Genomic DNA, 9,917 nt, shown 5'->3' on the forward strand with positions numbered 1-9,917 from the left:
TTGTGGGCTCCGGCGCTGTGATTGGCCAGAGCCGCGATTACATCACTCCCGTGCCTGCACACAGAAGCCGCCTCTCACGGCACGGGGCTCGGAAGGAACGCACCCGTGGCCGATCTTTCAGAGCACATACTCCTTGACATCACTGGCGCACCATTTCAGCTGGATGTAGTTGAGCAGGATGGTACAATATATTGGAGTCTGCGGCAGCCAAATAAAAGAAGGGACTGAGAGCAATACCTGTGACAGGGGCACAGAAGAGATACATGCCCCTAGAGAAGTATCTGTTTGGGGCCTACACAGCACTTCAACATGTAGAGACCATTACAGGAAAGGACACAGTCACCATCCATACTGCATTGCCAATAGCAGGATGGGTGAGATATAATGGACTGACTACTAGGGCAGCTGTAGCCCAGAACCAAACACTGATGAAATGGAAGTGGTACCTTAAAGAAAGAGGGGGTATTGCAGCTGGGGATGTCAGAGACATTTCAAAACAGTTGGCTGGGCTTGTCACTTTTACCAGCACCCATACAGAAGCAGAAATTCCTGTGCTGCAGTTATAACCCATTCAAGAGGCTCCACCCTTTGAGTCTCTGTCAGATAAGATGAAGGAGTCAGCATGGTTCACTGATGGTTCAGCCATAGTCACCTAGACTGGGCATAAATGGACAGCAGCAGCCTACAACCCAAGTACAGACACAGTCCTGCAGGAGACCGGAATTGGAGGGTCCATTTAGTATGCAGAGCTGAAAGCTGTAGTGATGACTCTTCAGGAGGATCTTTCTTCCCATGTCACTATCTACACTGACAGCTGGGCGGTCTTTAAAGGACTGACAACTTGGATGCTCACGTGGAAGTCCAATGAATGGTTGATTCATGGAAAGGTGGCGTGGGGAGGCAAGGAAGTCTGGGACTTCATCTGGAAGGAAGCTCACTCCCGCACCATAAAAGTGGGGCATGTTGATGCACATGTGCCCCTGGTCCCAGACTTTGAGAACTATAACAGAGTGGCAGACAAAATTGCCAAGGTGAATGCAGTTGTGCCAATTGATCCTGCCTTGATGAACTTGGCCAACTGGGCCCACAAGAAATCTGGACATTTGGGGCAGAAAGCAACATATGAATGGGCACAGCAAAGAGGATTGCCCATATCAATGGACATGATAAGGACTGTAATAGGGACCTGTACAGTGTGTGGAGAAGTGCGACAATGGCCATTGCAAAAGTACTCCACCGGGTCGATTAAGAGGGGAGAGAGGCCTGCAGAGATTTGGCAGATTGACTTCATCGGTCCCCTGCCCCAGGGAAACAATGGACTGAGGTATTGTTGCACTGCAGTGGACACCTATTCAGGACTTTTGTTATTTCAGCCTTGCAAACGTGCAGATCAAGCCGCAACACTTCAACTGCTACAGAAAATTGTTGTTGTTTATGGCTGTCCCAAACAAGTCCAAAGTGATAACGGCTCACACTTCACCGGATCAACAGTACAGCAATGGGCCAAAGATTCTGGAGTGTACTGGTTGTGCCACATCCCATACCATCCACAGGCAGCTGGTTTGATTGAAAGATACAATGGGCTATTGAAGGACCAGATACGCAAACTTACACCCACACGTACACTAGGGGGATGGGATCGGGTCCTCACACAGGCAGTCATGTTGTTAAATTCTAGGCCACTAGCCAAAAGCACACCATATGAAAGGATGGTTGGGGTTGGGGTGCAGATTCCACAGCTAGAGTGCAGAGTTCAGTATTTACACAAGGTTCCTGAAAGAATAGGGTTTAACAGGTACCAAGTTACTGCTTCCCATGACATAGAAACCAAGAATGACGTATCTGAAGCCTATCTAAGAATGAGAGGGAATCTGACAGGAAGGTTTGAAGTTATATTTGCATTGGCAGATGGGCTTCAAGATAGTGGCTGGGACTCTGATTGGTTAGTGGATACTTCTCAGCAAGAGTAGAAAGTGAGGCTCTATAATATCAAACCTTCCAAAATAAACAGCAGTGATCTTCTAGGAAATGTGAAGGTGAAAATCAGGTGCGGTAACCCAAGGTGTATGAAAAACACAGCATAAATATGTATGTGTTAGTGATATAAACAAAATATCAAATCCAGTATAAATATGACCAGATGTCCAAATCAATGAAAGTCCAACAGGTGTAAATCAATAAACACAATCCGGTGAACCACCAGTGTATCTCAAACAATAGTGTCCATAAAGGTGTGATGAACAGTCCGAATGAAAATAAATCCAAAATCCGTGCTGTAAACACAATATCAATCAGGAAAGTGCAAGCCTCGTGATAGAATGGTTCAGGGTCCCACCACCAGCTTAGCCTCTTACCAAAGGATGGAAGTTTAAGGGCATGTAGAGATATCACTGCTCCAGAGATCATGCAGCTGCAGAGAGATTCCAAGTCACCCGAGTGACACGCTTGCACACAGATAATGCCTAGACTCTTACCAGACAAAGCTTGGAGATAAGCCTGGAACTATCCTGTGTTCTGGACCTGCATGGAATCGCTGTGCGCTTGATGGCTGTTATGATCTCGGGTGTCTTTTACCTCAACAGTAAGGGGACACAACAGAGGGGACCGCCATGGTGCATTATCGACAAAAGGTTTATTAAGGTAGAAAAAAAAGTCACTTACAATATTGCAGACAATAATCGTAGGGTTCCCTCAAGATAGAGCAAAGTAGCGGTGGCCGCCTGCAGTGCGGACCGCCGCCTCGGTCTACTAGTGATGACGCGGCGCCTCCTTCCTGACGCGTTTCCCCAGATAGGGCATCCACTTGACTCTATACACACAGCAAGGTTTGTCTGAGAGTCGCCATCATAAGATGGATGTGCAGACAGCAGCTAATTTGTTCACCTGAGATGGAATGAGTGATGCACTTTCCTGATTGATATTGTGTTTACAGCACGGATTTTGGATTTATTTTCATTCGAACTGTTCATCACACCTTTATGGACACTATTGTTTGAGATACACTGGTGGTTCACCGGATTGTGTTTATTGATTTACACCTGTTGGACTTTCATTGATTTGGACATCTGGTCATATTTATACTGGATTTGATATTTTGTTTATATCACTAACACATATATATTTATGTTTTTCATACACCTTGGGTTAGCGCACCTGATTTTCACCTTCACATTCCATTCATATTTACTCTAAGGTAGCAGCACCCCCTATTTGAATCAGCGCACTTACTTTACATACTTCACATCTTCTAGGAAATATCAGTATATTTCCTCTCCTCCCTATTGATGTTCTTTGGGAGGGTCAGAAGTGGATACAGGCAGGTGGAGACGTGTTGGTCAGAGACCCAGGCAAGTCAGTTAGAGGAGAGATTGTAGCTGAAGGGCCAGTGTCTACTGTATATGTATTATTAGAAGGAACAGATAATGCACTTTGTTTTCCACTCCACAGACTGTCTCCGATTTGATCCATAGGAAGACCAGAGTAAGTGGTTACATGATGGACAGAATAATGGAAGACCACAAGCGCTATGGAGAACAAGGCCTTTTAATGTATTACAAGCCTGGACTTGTTTTTCTAAAGAACGTTAGATTGGACTTTTCTAATGAACTTTTAGCCAAAGACTGAAACACCTTCTCAGTTATAGGAGGGGGTTGTATTCAAGGCAAATTATTGTTTACTTAGTTCCCCCATTGTTTTTTTTTTTTTATTTAAGATAAACCAGGGGGTGGGAGAATTATTATAACAAAGCCTATCCCCCCCCCCTTAAAGTATTAGTCACTGTCCAAACAATGGATAAGCAAGCCCTTTTTTCCTCAGGACAAAGGGTGTTGGCTTGGAGGGGATGGTATATTCTAAATACCACTGCCCAAGCTATTAAGAGTCAGTCTCAACACAAAACATCCATGAAGCAAGTGCTTGATCCTGATTTCCCTGTGCCATGTGCAATATAGCAAATGGGACTCCATGGCGAGAAACATCTTTAGTTAAGTATTCTTGATATATATTTCCTTTATCTTTATCTGTATCTGCCAGTCTTGTATTATGTTCCTAATATTGTAATAGTTTTGTATGTACAGATTGCTTTTGTATAGTAAAAGCACATTTATACAGTGCTTTTATACACTGCAGAGGTTTGAGCTTCCTTGATTATACAGCAAAGTAACCTTGCTAGATAGACGCAAGCAAAACACTGCTAAACAGTACATGTTTAGGAGATATTTTCGCTACCTATAGGTAAGCCTTACTATAGGCTTACCTATAATTAAATGTCTGCAGCGGAAGTTTACTTCTTCTTTAAAAGGACTCAGAAATTCAGATACCGTTTGGATGTCCAGAAGTAGTTCAGCTGAGGGGTTTGCAACATGGCAGCCGCCTATAGGACCTTGTTGCCAAAGCTTCAGAATAGGCCTTAACAGCTACCTGATGCAAAAGATGATTTTCTTAAGAGCTAATAGAACAAAAGTTTAGATCCCACGGAGTCACCCTAAACAAAAGATCTTCATCAAGGAATGAGAAGCCAACAGTCTTTTTGGATAGGAGAGACCTGACCCTTGATATGCCTGAAAGCCAAAATTATGAATTTGCTAGGGTTAAACTCTGTCTCGCACAAAACAAGGTATGCCTTCCACCTTTGTTGATAGACTTTGGGAGAAGTAGATTTTGGTATTGTGGGAATAACTGATTCAGGGATGCCCCCATTTCTCAGCACCTGGGCTCGTAAAGCCAGCAACCTTGAAACAGGATGGTAAATTGTTCCTTGAGATAGGAGGGCCTGATACAGCATCCAGTAGAAGTCCAATTACCGCATCCACCTAGGCTTTAGGTATAACCAGAATGCCCTCTATCTCGATCCTGGTAAGCAGATAAGGAAGGCGTTTCAGCTGAGGAAAAGTATAGGGCAGGATGCACTGATACCACTGAGGCACTAGTGCAGTCACTGTTTTCCTAGAGAATTCCTGTACCTGGAAACAAACCTGTCATTTTTTTGTTGAACCTGGATGCCAAGCAGTCCATATCGCACATTCCCCATCTGTGACAGATTTCCTGAAACACTTGCGGGTGTGGGGAACACTCCACCTGGTTTAGATACTGTTAACTGAAGAAGTCTGCCTTCCAAACACTGACACCTGGCATACGTAAAAGCTAGGGCATGAAGTTTTGCTTTGGATGGGTTTTCCAGGGCTGCATCCCAGCCAGACAGGCTGGCATCTATTGTGGGGGTGTTCCAAAAGATAGGAAGGAAGGACATCCAAATCCACAGCTATATTCCTAAGACAGACAAACCTGATTGTCCAAGGAATCAAACATTTATTATATTGTAACTTACCAATTCTTAGATGTGATCAGGGGCGTAACTACAGGGGTTGCAGGGGTTGCGGTCGCAACCGGGCCCCATGCTCCAGGGGGCCCTGTGCGGCTCCCCTGTACACCTGGATAGGAGGGGCAGCAGGGGCCGCATGTAGAGAAATCACTGCCCTCCTTTTTCCTCCTGTAGCTGCAGGGGGAAAATGGAGGAGATTGGTTCCTCTGTATGCTGCCCCGCCCCTCCTCCTATCCATCCAGTTCACTTGTGTTCTGCTGTCTCTGGGCCCCTGTGTGCTCCCCTGGTCCCCCCCCCTACTGTGCTTCCCCCCCTACTGAGCTTCCCCCCCCCCCACTGTGCTGCCCCCCCCTACTGTGCTCCCTACCCTCTCCTGCCGGCTGCTGCAGGGGATGTGTCATAATAGAGAACCAGGAAGGGGTCGGTAAATAGGTAATTTACCAGCCAGCTCCTTCCTTTTCTCAATGGACAGAGTCATAGTCAGTGACATTGTAAAAAAAATAAAATAAAATGATAAAAAATAATACAATTAAAATACCAAAAAAATAAAAACAACTGACACCAGTGAGTGAACTTCCAGGATCGTAAAGGTCACACTTGCAACCGGGCCCTGGCATTCCGCCACTGTGGGGAGGCCCCAACATCGCAGGAAGGGGGCCCACTGCAGAACTTGTGAAAGGGTCCCGCAATGAGAGTAAAGGGCCCCAGGATCAGTGGGAAGAGTCCCAGGCTTGAAGGGAAGGGCCCCGGCCAGGGGTCCAGGGGGCCCTTCATGGTTTCTTGCACCGGGGCCCTGAAGGTTCTAGTTACGCCTCTGGATGTGATCACTGCATTGGTTTCCTTTGTTAGGTTTTCTTCTATTTTCATCTGGTAAAGCAGCCAGCAAGTCTGTTTTTTTCACAAGCTCAAGTTCTCCAGCAGAATGTATCAGTTTACAAGGAAAAGACAAACCACTTAACACTGGCAGGGGTGATTAAAAGGCTTAGCTTTTATTTATTCATGAAAAACCTTTATCCCAAAAGAAAAGAAAAAAAAAACAGTTTGCTGTAAATGCGTATAAAGTGTGAGCTGGAGTTTGGTTTCAATGTGTTAGCGTATCCAAATCTGCTAATAGATTTACACTCCACTTCCCCCAGACTGACAATGCTGCAGTCTGCTGTGCTATTTTACTAATGATGATATATTACTAATGATGTCACATGAGTGAGTGGGGTGGTGCTTTAGTCACTCCCCCGGGGGAGGGACACTCCCACCTGGGGGCAGTGACTGGGTCGCTACCTCACTACATCGTTATTTAAACCAAAGAGACAGCCATGACACAGTGGCTCTGAGGAAGAGGCTAAGCCTCGAAACGCATCAGTCATCTCATCGGTCATGGACGACTATATGGACTAAACACGGACATTTGAGCAATCCAGCTTGACACGCTTTATTTTCATCTGCGTCTGTGAGTAGCCATTTTTATAAGTTACTTAAATAAAGCCCTTTATTGAGGATAATGCGCTAGGTCGGTGCGCCCTTTCTTTGTTCTTTTTGCATTTAGTATCAGTGGACGACCCCAGTCCGACAAGGGCAGCAAGACTTTAGCCATTTGAGAAGCCAGTTGTCAGTCCCGTGAGGAGTGTGGTCGAGGGGCTTGGATACCAAGCGCAGGAGAAGGGTGGTTTCACCTTATTTGTTTCTTGCAGTCTGCTGTGCTTCCTGTGCTTATTTTGTGTCTCACTAATACATGAGGTGCGTTACTCGCCAGACCAACAGGCGAAAACAGATGGAAAAAGGCTAAAAGAAAAGAAAGCTGAAGCAGCCACCACATCTAAATATATTGTTAAGCTGCAATATATTACATTGTGAGTTTTGGGTTTATTACTGCTTTATTTTTTGTGGCTCTAGTAGGCAATATGGACTATCATCGGTTTCAAGACTCTCGTGCAAAAGTAAGGAGTTGGGCCACTCCTGAACTTAAAAGTAGGAGTCTAAGTCTGGGAGCAGAAAGTATGCATTTTCTTCTAGGGAGAAAAAAAAAAACAAAAAAAAAAAACCTTTGCTTTGAGATGTGTTTAGGACTAGACCCAGATATTCTAAGCAATGAGTCAGTTCCGGTGCAGATTCCTAAAGGTTCAGCATCCATCCGAATCTCTGCAGGATCTTGACAGTCAGAGCTACACTGTCAAAACTTGTTCCCAAATGTTCCCCCAGCAGGTCATCCAAATATTTTGCCCCGAGAGCATAGCAAGACTAATACTGGGGCCAGCAGCTTGGTGAACACTCAAAGGCTGGAAAGGGGAGGACCCACAGCAAAGCATAGGAATTGATGAAACGTTAGAAAGTATGCATCCTTGATGTCCACAGGGCCACAAAGTCTCCCTGATGGAAGGAGGCTATGAAAGACCTGTTTTTAAGTGCAATTTCTGGACCCAAATGAAGACATTTAGAGCCTGGAGATCCAAGATGGAGCAGATGTCTCTTTTGGTTTGAGACATAAACAAGTTGGAGTATAACCCCTGACCATTCTGGAACTGGGCCAATTTCTACCTTCTCCAGAAGACCCGCTAAGGTCAGTAAGACCATCAGGCTGACGGTAATAAAGTCAGTTGGGGCAGGGAGTAAATAGCTGGTTTGTATCCCCGGAGACCTCCTTCCACATGCAAATATCTGAGATGCAGGCTGTCCAAGAGTCTGCAAAGGCTAACACACATCCTCCCACTTTTGAAAGTAGGGGCACACGCTCATGCTAAAAACACTTGACTGAGGGTTTTGTAGACTAAAACCTCAAGATTTGCAGGCAGAGTGGAAGCGACACTTGGTTCTGGACTGGATTTTTTTTTTTTTTCCATAATTCTTTAAGTCAAAAACTTCTTACAATCCACACTAAATAACAGAGCAATGGGAAGCAAGGAGCACAACGTAATCTGAACATTACAACAGGTCAATCATGGACTTGGTGTTTGAGACCACGGAACTTTTCTTGCTCTCCATCAAAGAGTGAGCTATCCAAGACTGAGACTTAAGCCCCGTACACACGATCAGATTATCGAATGATCTGTCGTCCGTTTTTTGTGGCATGCTAGTCTGATGTGGAAAGTGAAGAGGTTATTTTAATACAAATTTTCCGGTACGACAGAATTCTACTTCAGAAGTGATGTCATGTGTTGGATTGCTTTGTATGTGTTCTTTCGTCTCTGAGCATGTCTTGCTCTTAAGATTTTTTTCCGTCTAAAACTGTACTAATGAGACGAAAATCGGACGTTGTGTTGACGGACAATAAAAATTTTATAGCCAGCACATCGACTTTTCGGCCGAAAAAATCCTGGAGTCGGCTGTCGAAAGCACCATACTAACAATCCGAAAATTGGCAGATCGGTCGTCAGACGAAATTTCCCTTCAGATTTTCTTATCGTGTGTACGGGCCTTTAGACTTCATTGACTTTCCCTCCCTGGGGAGGGTTCATATATTCTCATTTCATAGGAGTTTCCATATCACAAAAGAGAAAAAACACATCAAAAACAGGAAAAAACAGCTAGTAACTTTAATTTTAACATTCAAAAGTGTAATAATTTACAAATCAAACCATAACGAAATCTTTAACTTTGCACTTACACACCAAAATCTTCGGAGAACTAGTGGAACACGAAGGGGGGGGGGGGGGAGCATTTGCTGACTTTCTTGTTCTGTCTTCCGCACCTCATACAAGGCCACAATCAAAGTATCCTTCACGTTCACAGCTGGATTTCCCAATTAACTGTTTATCCTATATTATGGACAACCCATTGGGGGAAGGTAACACCACCATCTAGCTTTGGCAGGGTGAAAGATGTGAGCAGGAGGAAAAAAAAAATCAAACTGCTGGACTCCTGAACAACATAAGAAGCCAACATATGCTTCAATTTGCCAGCAAGAGTGCAAAGCATTCAAAAACTGATTTTCAGGGGGAGCTGTCTTTTAAATATTTGTAGCTGAACTAATGTTTCAAAGAGGACCTGTCACCAAACACAAACTCACAATGCAATTGTACAGACTACACTCCAGGAGAAAAACTAAACTCTGCCTGTTGTATACAGAGCTGGAAAGGAGAGCTGTGGCTACAGAATGCCCAACCCTAAAATACAACAAATTCCTTTTTTGGATGACATAGGACTAAGCAAAATGTCCACTATAAGCAACGTATCCCCACTGCCACTATAACAGTGTGCAAAAAAAAAAAAAAAAAAAAAAAAAAGGAGCCACCGCACACCGGATGATTTAAAGACTTCCACATTTTTTGCAGCATATCCACAAACATGACAATGACAGTCCCTACTGTAGGACTGCCTCCTCCAATACATTTCACCCAATTAGGGCTTGATCATAGTTCGTCAAAAACATCCCTATTCTGAGATCACTATTGGCAAATGTAATGGGATTAAAAGACTTCAAAATGGTACTAACTTAAAAATAAAATTCACTAAAGAAATATTACAAGTCTTTAGATTTGTATTCATAATACCTTAAAAACACACTTAGGACCCTTTCACGCGAGAGATCCAGTTGGGTCCGGCTGTTGGTTTTTAAAAAAAAAAAAAAAAAAAAAAAAGGGGGGGGGGGATGGGATTCTGTTGC

The sequence above is a fragment of the Pelophylax lessonae genome (assembly GCF_965119305.1).
Source record: "Pelophylax lessonae genome assembly, chromosome: 12".
Classification (NCBI taxonomy): Eukaryota; Metazoa; Chordata; class Amphibia; order Anura; family Ranidae; genus Pelophylax; species Pelophylax lessonae.